Raw genomic sequence first — 6,791 nt, 5'->3', positions numbered from 1 at the left:
TTTGTAGGAGCGTGGTCTCGATTGCACTTTAATAAGGGGAAAAGACAGTGGAGAGTAATGTGCAAACAGATCAGAGGATGCAGATTCATCAACATGTGTTCTGCTGCTCTCATACAGCTGCAGGGATTTAATGAACTGAAGGAGAAGCTCTTAAAACAGTACAGAGACACTGAGGACAACAGAGATCGTTATAATCTACATTTTGCAGACACATTCAGACTGATTTACTTCCTGTTTTAAAAAGGACCAGTGCAGAAATTGTAATGACATACTGCCAAGTATGATTAATATCGAAGTTGAGACGCTGTGCTCCTTTTGAACTGTGACAAACGGAGTTCACTTTGTGTCCGGTCTGTTTGTCTGACGGCCTCCTCTTCCTCACCTCTTCAGCAGCTCCCGTTTAGAGTCTAATCTGTCTGTCACACTCCTCATCTCCTCTGCTCGCTCCTAATCTCCACCTCTCTCCTGTCCTGTTCCTGAAAGTTACGGAATCAGGATGTGCCAACTAAAATCTCATCGCTCGTTCATCATCATTTGATGATTGTATCATAAACATATCTCATTAATTAATGTGTTTTATGCACAGTCCTAATTGAGCTTGCCAACAATATCATCTTATGCAACGTAAACTTTAAATGCAGAATAAAATCTCATCGGGATCCATACTGATTATTTAAAATGGGCTGACAGCCATATAACACAACAACACTACTACACGCCAGATACGGCCCAATATGTACTGCAATCAGGTCTCTAATGCTCTTTATGACTTACTGCAGTGTATTCTGTTGCTCTCTCCTCTTGATCTTTGATAGGGACACATGTCCGCCTACGTCTTGGAGATTGTATTCAGCCTGCAAATTATTCTGTGGTCATCTGCAAGACACCTTTACACCACCGCTTTCTTTGAATATATCTCTGTATCCTATGAATTAAATTACTCCCTTCACATTGTCACTATTAAAAAACATGTCTTTTGTATATGAACCAAAATTGTAACTGCAAACAGTTGCCACAGAAACATATAATAATTAAGTATGTATCTCCCTGTTCTTTATGAATTGATATACATTTAGTATCACTTTAATCACAATCAATTCAATGAATGCATTCCAAATGAATGGCCCAAAATAAAGTACCCTACACGATTTGTTTGGTTTCTGTGATCCTTTCACTCTTGAAACAACTTTGCAGGGGACAAATAGTTAACAAGAGTTTGAATGTCACGAAATACGGGAACAAACAAGAGTTTCCCTTAGGCATCTAAAGACACTTTATTTCTACCACATGAATGCTGTGAACTTTCAGATCGCTAGCAGGAAAGCCTGAGGCGAGAGGCAACCTGCCATTCACTGTGTGTTCACGAGACCCCCCATCAAATGGCTGTAGGCTGGGCAGAGGAAGAAGCCCCTCCACTGAACAACTTTTGGATAAAAGGGATTTGGATGGGCTTATACTGAAAGGTTAAAGCATTATATTGAAATTAATTCCTAGGATTTTGATAACATGCTATAAATGGCAGAAAATAAATATTAAAAATATATATTACATATTACAAGAGTTCAACTGCAATATATCATCTAAGGCTTCAACAGTTACCAGAATTTTATCATTTCGGAAACAAATTCAATATAATTCTGTTCTCAAGGCTTGAAAGGTTGTTGTACTGGAAATAATATGAATAGCTAGGTTTACTTATATAATTGCATTCATCTTTCAAAGTAAATATTAGATGCAAAATTCCAATTTGAAACATATATATATACACACCTATAAGTTTGTAAAGCAATCCAAGACCATTCTATCAATTTATTCACAGAGCAATGACGATATAGGAATAGCTACACAAAATACATTGTTTTGAATTTGTTGCACCACTCCCCTGGTACTGCAGTGGGTGGTCCTCTTTAATAGATCTTACAAGCGATTGTTGTCTGTCAAGTGACCTGATAAGCTGCTAGTCATGGTCCATATGACGCAGGGCCGGCCCAAGCCTTTCGGGGGCCCTAAGCAGAATTTGATATTGGGGCCCCCCCTCCCACCTAGCGGAGTCATTTGCGCTCGACGATTATTGACAAAAATGTCACACTACAATGATTTGACAATGAATTAATTGACATTATCAATTGTATTAATACTGAATTACGTAGATGTGATTTCCTGTATTTTTTATATGGCCAGCTGGAGAAGGGAAATACCTAAATTTAAGCATATTCATAGCATTTTGCTTTTTGACTTATTGAGATGGTGACTTGGGCTTGGGCTTTAGTGCCCCTTGACCTCTTGGGCCTGGAAGGCTCATTCAGTTGCTCTCATGCCAAAAATATTCTAGACTTTTGTCCCTTGATAGACCCCTGTATTATTATAGTCGTTATTTACACCAAAACAGTCACCTTTTAACCTTAGAGGGCACTTAGATCACAGATTTATTTTAAACTTTCATATTCAAAGTAAAGCATCAAGTGTGGTTTACTGAAGTTAAATTGTAAAATAATTAAATACCACAGCATTTGTATTTTTTTTTAAAGTATCAGTTTAATAAACAGATCTTTCAACAGATTTGTAAATGTGCAATCTTAAACTGAAATCAAAATACACAAACATTAGTATTATCAAAAATAACATTAAAAAATAAAAAAATAAATAATGATAGTGCCTCTGTATTCCAAACAAACGATCACAAACATATTAAATAAATAATTTGCAACTGTGCAAATGCGTATTAAGTTAGCAATTTCCAATTACAAAATAAAACCAAAATAGACAAGCATGAATATAATAAAAAATAGAACGTTACATAGATACATAGATTAAATAATGAAAGTGACTCAGTATTCAATTAACCTTTTAAACTAACTATTTGGAACTTCTAAAATCAAACTGTTTCAAAACATTCAAATAAACGATAATAACAAAACTGATAAGTCAGTAACATGACAGCAAGGGTTCAACAATCAATTATTGTGAAAATATTCCCAACTGTCTCAATACAATGTAACTGTCCTCAAAATCTTTCCTTCCTAGCTTTTCGGGAGGCAAAGTCATTGATGACATCATTATATGATATTGCTTGGCCAACTTTGCTATTAATACTAATAACAATAAAAGACTATGTAGCCATTTGCCATCAAGAAAAACCTCACCTGCTGTATCATCAGCTGTGGAGGCACTGACACTTGATGACACATCGGGGGCAGGTACAGTTGGTTGTGCTCCAAAATACTTCAACAGTGTTCCTGAAAAAATAACATTGCAAAAGTGCATAGTTGATAGTGAGTTTATGAAAAATGAGTTTATTTTGCCATCATTACTTACACTCATCAACAAACAATTCCACACCTAACCATTCCTATTCTAGTGAGGCAAAATAAGGCACAGCCTAATTGCAGTGTGGTGAACACTTAACATCCTAAATATAATATTAATACAATATAAGTATATTTTTATCACAGACGTCTCCTCACTTCAACATGGTGTTTTCTCATAAAGACCAATAGGCCATCTCTCAACAAAGATCTTAGAGCAGAGCGCACATTGTGCTCCATCTTTGGCTGAGATGTCACTTTTACTAACGTGCACAGGCACAGCAATGCTAGCTTGCATCCCTTACACCTAGAAGGTTAAGTTCACCTTTGGCTGTTTCCTCCAATATAAACCGATATCTCACGGACTAAGACTCTGCACTTAGTCGCTGTCAGACTCACCACTATGTCACATTTATAAAACAGTACTGTTTTCATGTAGCTAGCTACTAGTGCTAATGTCCACCTCAGTCAGCGAGCTAACGTTAGATTAAGCCTGGCAAGAGCTAGCAGTACATGTTTGATTGAACATCCTAAACACTGCCAATATCGTTGACATCTGATATACACCTAGATAAATGTATATTAATGAGATACATACACTGTTGATGAATATAGCTCATGTGATGGCAAATATAAGATGACATTAACTCGCTAGCTAGCTAGCTAGCTAACTCCTATGATAGCTTGAGCTGCTCCTCCCTCAAATGAGTTCAAAACATATTTTAAATAATCATGCAATCATACCTTTATCTTGCTCTTTTTTCTCATCTTCTGTCCTTTTCTTTTTCCGTTTTTGGGCACCAGAGAGATACGTCCTTTTAGATGACATGCTTATATATGTCCCTTCCAACTTAACCTTGAGTATTATGCAGTGTCTGTCTATGACCGCAAATTATCTGTCAGCAGATTGAGCACGCAGTTGATATGCATGACTTGAACGCTGGCAGATATATTGATCGTAAAATCAGAATTTTCTTGTATAGATGTATTCTTTATTTCATTCAATCAGGTCACTTGTTTAAGTTATTTAATATTATTATTATTATTATTTTTAATTATTTTTAATTATAAATTTTTTTTTCCGATAGGGGGCCCCCTGGCGGTCAGGAGGCCCCAAGCGCCCGCTTGTATCGCTTATGCCTCGGGCCGGGCCTGATATGACGGCTTCTCGAGTGTGCACTGGCTTGTTGCTGCAATTGCGAATCCTTGAGACTGATGCTGTGCTGTGCAGCGTGAGGAATCTCTGTCAAAATACATACATACCAACTACACCAAATGACTGAGAGCAGGAGGAAGAATAAGCAGGAGACAGCTCGAACGACTGGGACAGATACTGCATCCGACGAGGCATCTATACCAAGCAGTCAGTTGTTTGATGATGACGACTTGTGTCATAACTTTTCCCTTATGGTTTGTCTTATCCCTCTCATCTGTACCATGGGACAGCTGTATGGAGGCTGCGGATGTATAACTATCAGGCGATACATATGGGAGTTGTCTGTTCTGGAAATCCCTTGGCACATCAAAGCTACAGAATCTACTGAATCATCTTTTCACTGCTGAAAAGTCAGTGAAGAGGGTAAAGACATGTACTACAGCAAATGTACTGATGGATACATAGATGTGTAGATTTAGGAAAAGATAGTGCATTGTGGTTGCAGGTGGATTTCTTCTTTAAATGAACACAGGGAAATATATATTTTTTTAGATAATTCCGATGTTTAACACAAAGTATTACCTCCGACATAGAGGTTATCTTTCCTCTTGCCTGTCTGTTAACAGGATTTCACCAAAAAATACAAATAAACAAACTTTGTGGAAGTATGCGATGTAGGCCATGAAAGGACCTGTTAAGTTTTTCAGCAGATCCGAATATGGCATTCCAGGAACTATGTCCAACAGAATTCATTCAATCTATGGCGGTAGCAGGGTTCCAAGGATGTATGCATTCTAAGACTACCTTTACCTGGGACCTTGACATGCTGGGTTGCCGGTGACTTAAACTTTAAAATAACAATATGGCGATGAGCTGTTGAACTTGGCAAACAATAGCCATATTATCACATCTAAAGTGATGAACAGTACATGATAAACATCTTTCCTGTATTCCTCCTCTTGTTGGCTGTAAGTTAAGTCAAAAGGAGAAGGCAGAGATGAAGTTCAGATGAGGATTTTGTTGAAAAAGGCTTTGAAATAAGTGATGAGGGGGGGGTGAGGGCACCAGCTGGCGAAGGTGGAGGGCAAAGGGGGAGCTGGTGGATGGCAAAGCTGAGCTGAGCAAGGAATGAGGATTAGAGTGCTGGCAGGTGAGGTAAGGGATTGGGGGAAGCTGGCGAAGGATGGGAGCGATGAGGAGCTGGCCGGCGAGTCAGGAGCTTGAGGGAGACTGGAGGCTGGTGGAGATGGGCAGGCTTTAGAATGATGAGCTGGTCCTTGAGCCTGGCAGGTGGAGAGATGAGTGGGCAGACAGGAAAGCAGGGGGTGATCCCGAAACACAGGAACAAATGGTGGTTCAAGCAAACACAGAGAGATAAACCAACATGAGGAACCAGGGTTCAAGTACTGGGCTGACGTAATGATCATAGACAAGTATGTAGGCATGAGCAGAGAGTGAGGAGCATCACACCACACCCGTGGCACAGACACTGAGAGACAATAAAAAAGGGTAACACAAGTTGTAAAAACACTTGATACACAGGGAAATGACTGGAGTCTGTGGCCCTGACCATGGCAACCTAATTCTTTACCTCCCTGCATTTTACTACCCATTTATTTATATAGCCATTACTTCTGCACTTACCCACCAGTCCAAACAAAGGTGTTTTATGCATAGTTATTCATAACTGCCCTGCCAATCACAGATCTGCCATGCAGTGTACAGCAAGCTGCATCTGCATAAACCCAGAAATAAGCTGCGGTGTCAACACACGGCAGATTGATGCCACTTACCTCCATTTGGGAACTGGCATTCATTTTATGTAGGACTTACTGGGCTCTCAAAAACAACAGTGTACAAACTATAAATCAATTTAAGACGAATGTACTAGGAGTCGGGACAATGAAAGGGTAGGTTTATAAATTGAATTACAGTAAAGATGTGGAATGGAGTCAGAGGACTTGTGGTTGACTTAAGTCATGAATTTGATGACTTTAGACCTTAAAATCCTAAAGACTAGCAACAAAAAGTATGCCACAGTTGACTGTGCAATGGGTATGACACGAGCAAGTGTGTGACCAAATCGCCACTAACCAACAACATAGTACCCCGTCCTGATGGCGTGGCCCCCAAATACATGTTCGATTAGAGTCATTGTAAGCCCCATCATGCTCTGACCGCTCATTAAACTAGGGTTATATAATGTAACCATTTATATTACCAGCTTTTATAGTATTTTTACTGCTTTGTCTGTCAGCTCTCCCTCCCCTTTAATCTCTTTCCATCTCGTTATTCCTTTATTATCACAAAGGCATGTGCACAGCCACACA

At 39.1% G+C, this 6,791-nt stretch overlaps 1 long non-coding RNA gene across 1 annotated transcript; it reads right to left on the bottom strand.

The window, feature by feature from the left end:
* Positions 1-2,322: 2,322 nt before the first annotated feature.
* On the bottom strand, positions 2,323-4,273 carry LOC128440143 (uncharacterized). The gene is made up of 2 exons (XR_008338481.1): positions 4,050-4,273; positions 2,323-3,236 (listed from the first exon to the last, which is right to left on the bottom strand). It is a non-coding gene; the product is annotated as an uncharacterized LOC128440143 (long non-coding RNA).
* Positions 4,274-6,791: the final 2,518 nt, after the last annotated feature.

This window comes from Pleuronectes platessa, chromosome 5 (assembly GCF_947347685.1).
Source record: "Pleuronectes platessa chromosome 5, fPlePla1.1, whole genome shotgun sequence".
Classification (NCBI taxonomy): domain Eukaryota; kingdom Metazoa; phylum Chordata; class Actinopteri; order Pleuronectiformes; family Pleuronectidae; genus Pleuronectes; species Pleuronectes platessa.
Note: the sequence above shows the minus strand (reverse complement) of the source record. Positions and strands in the feature narration are given on the sequence as shown.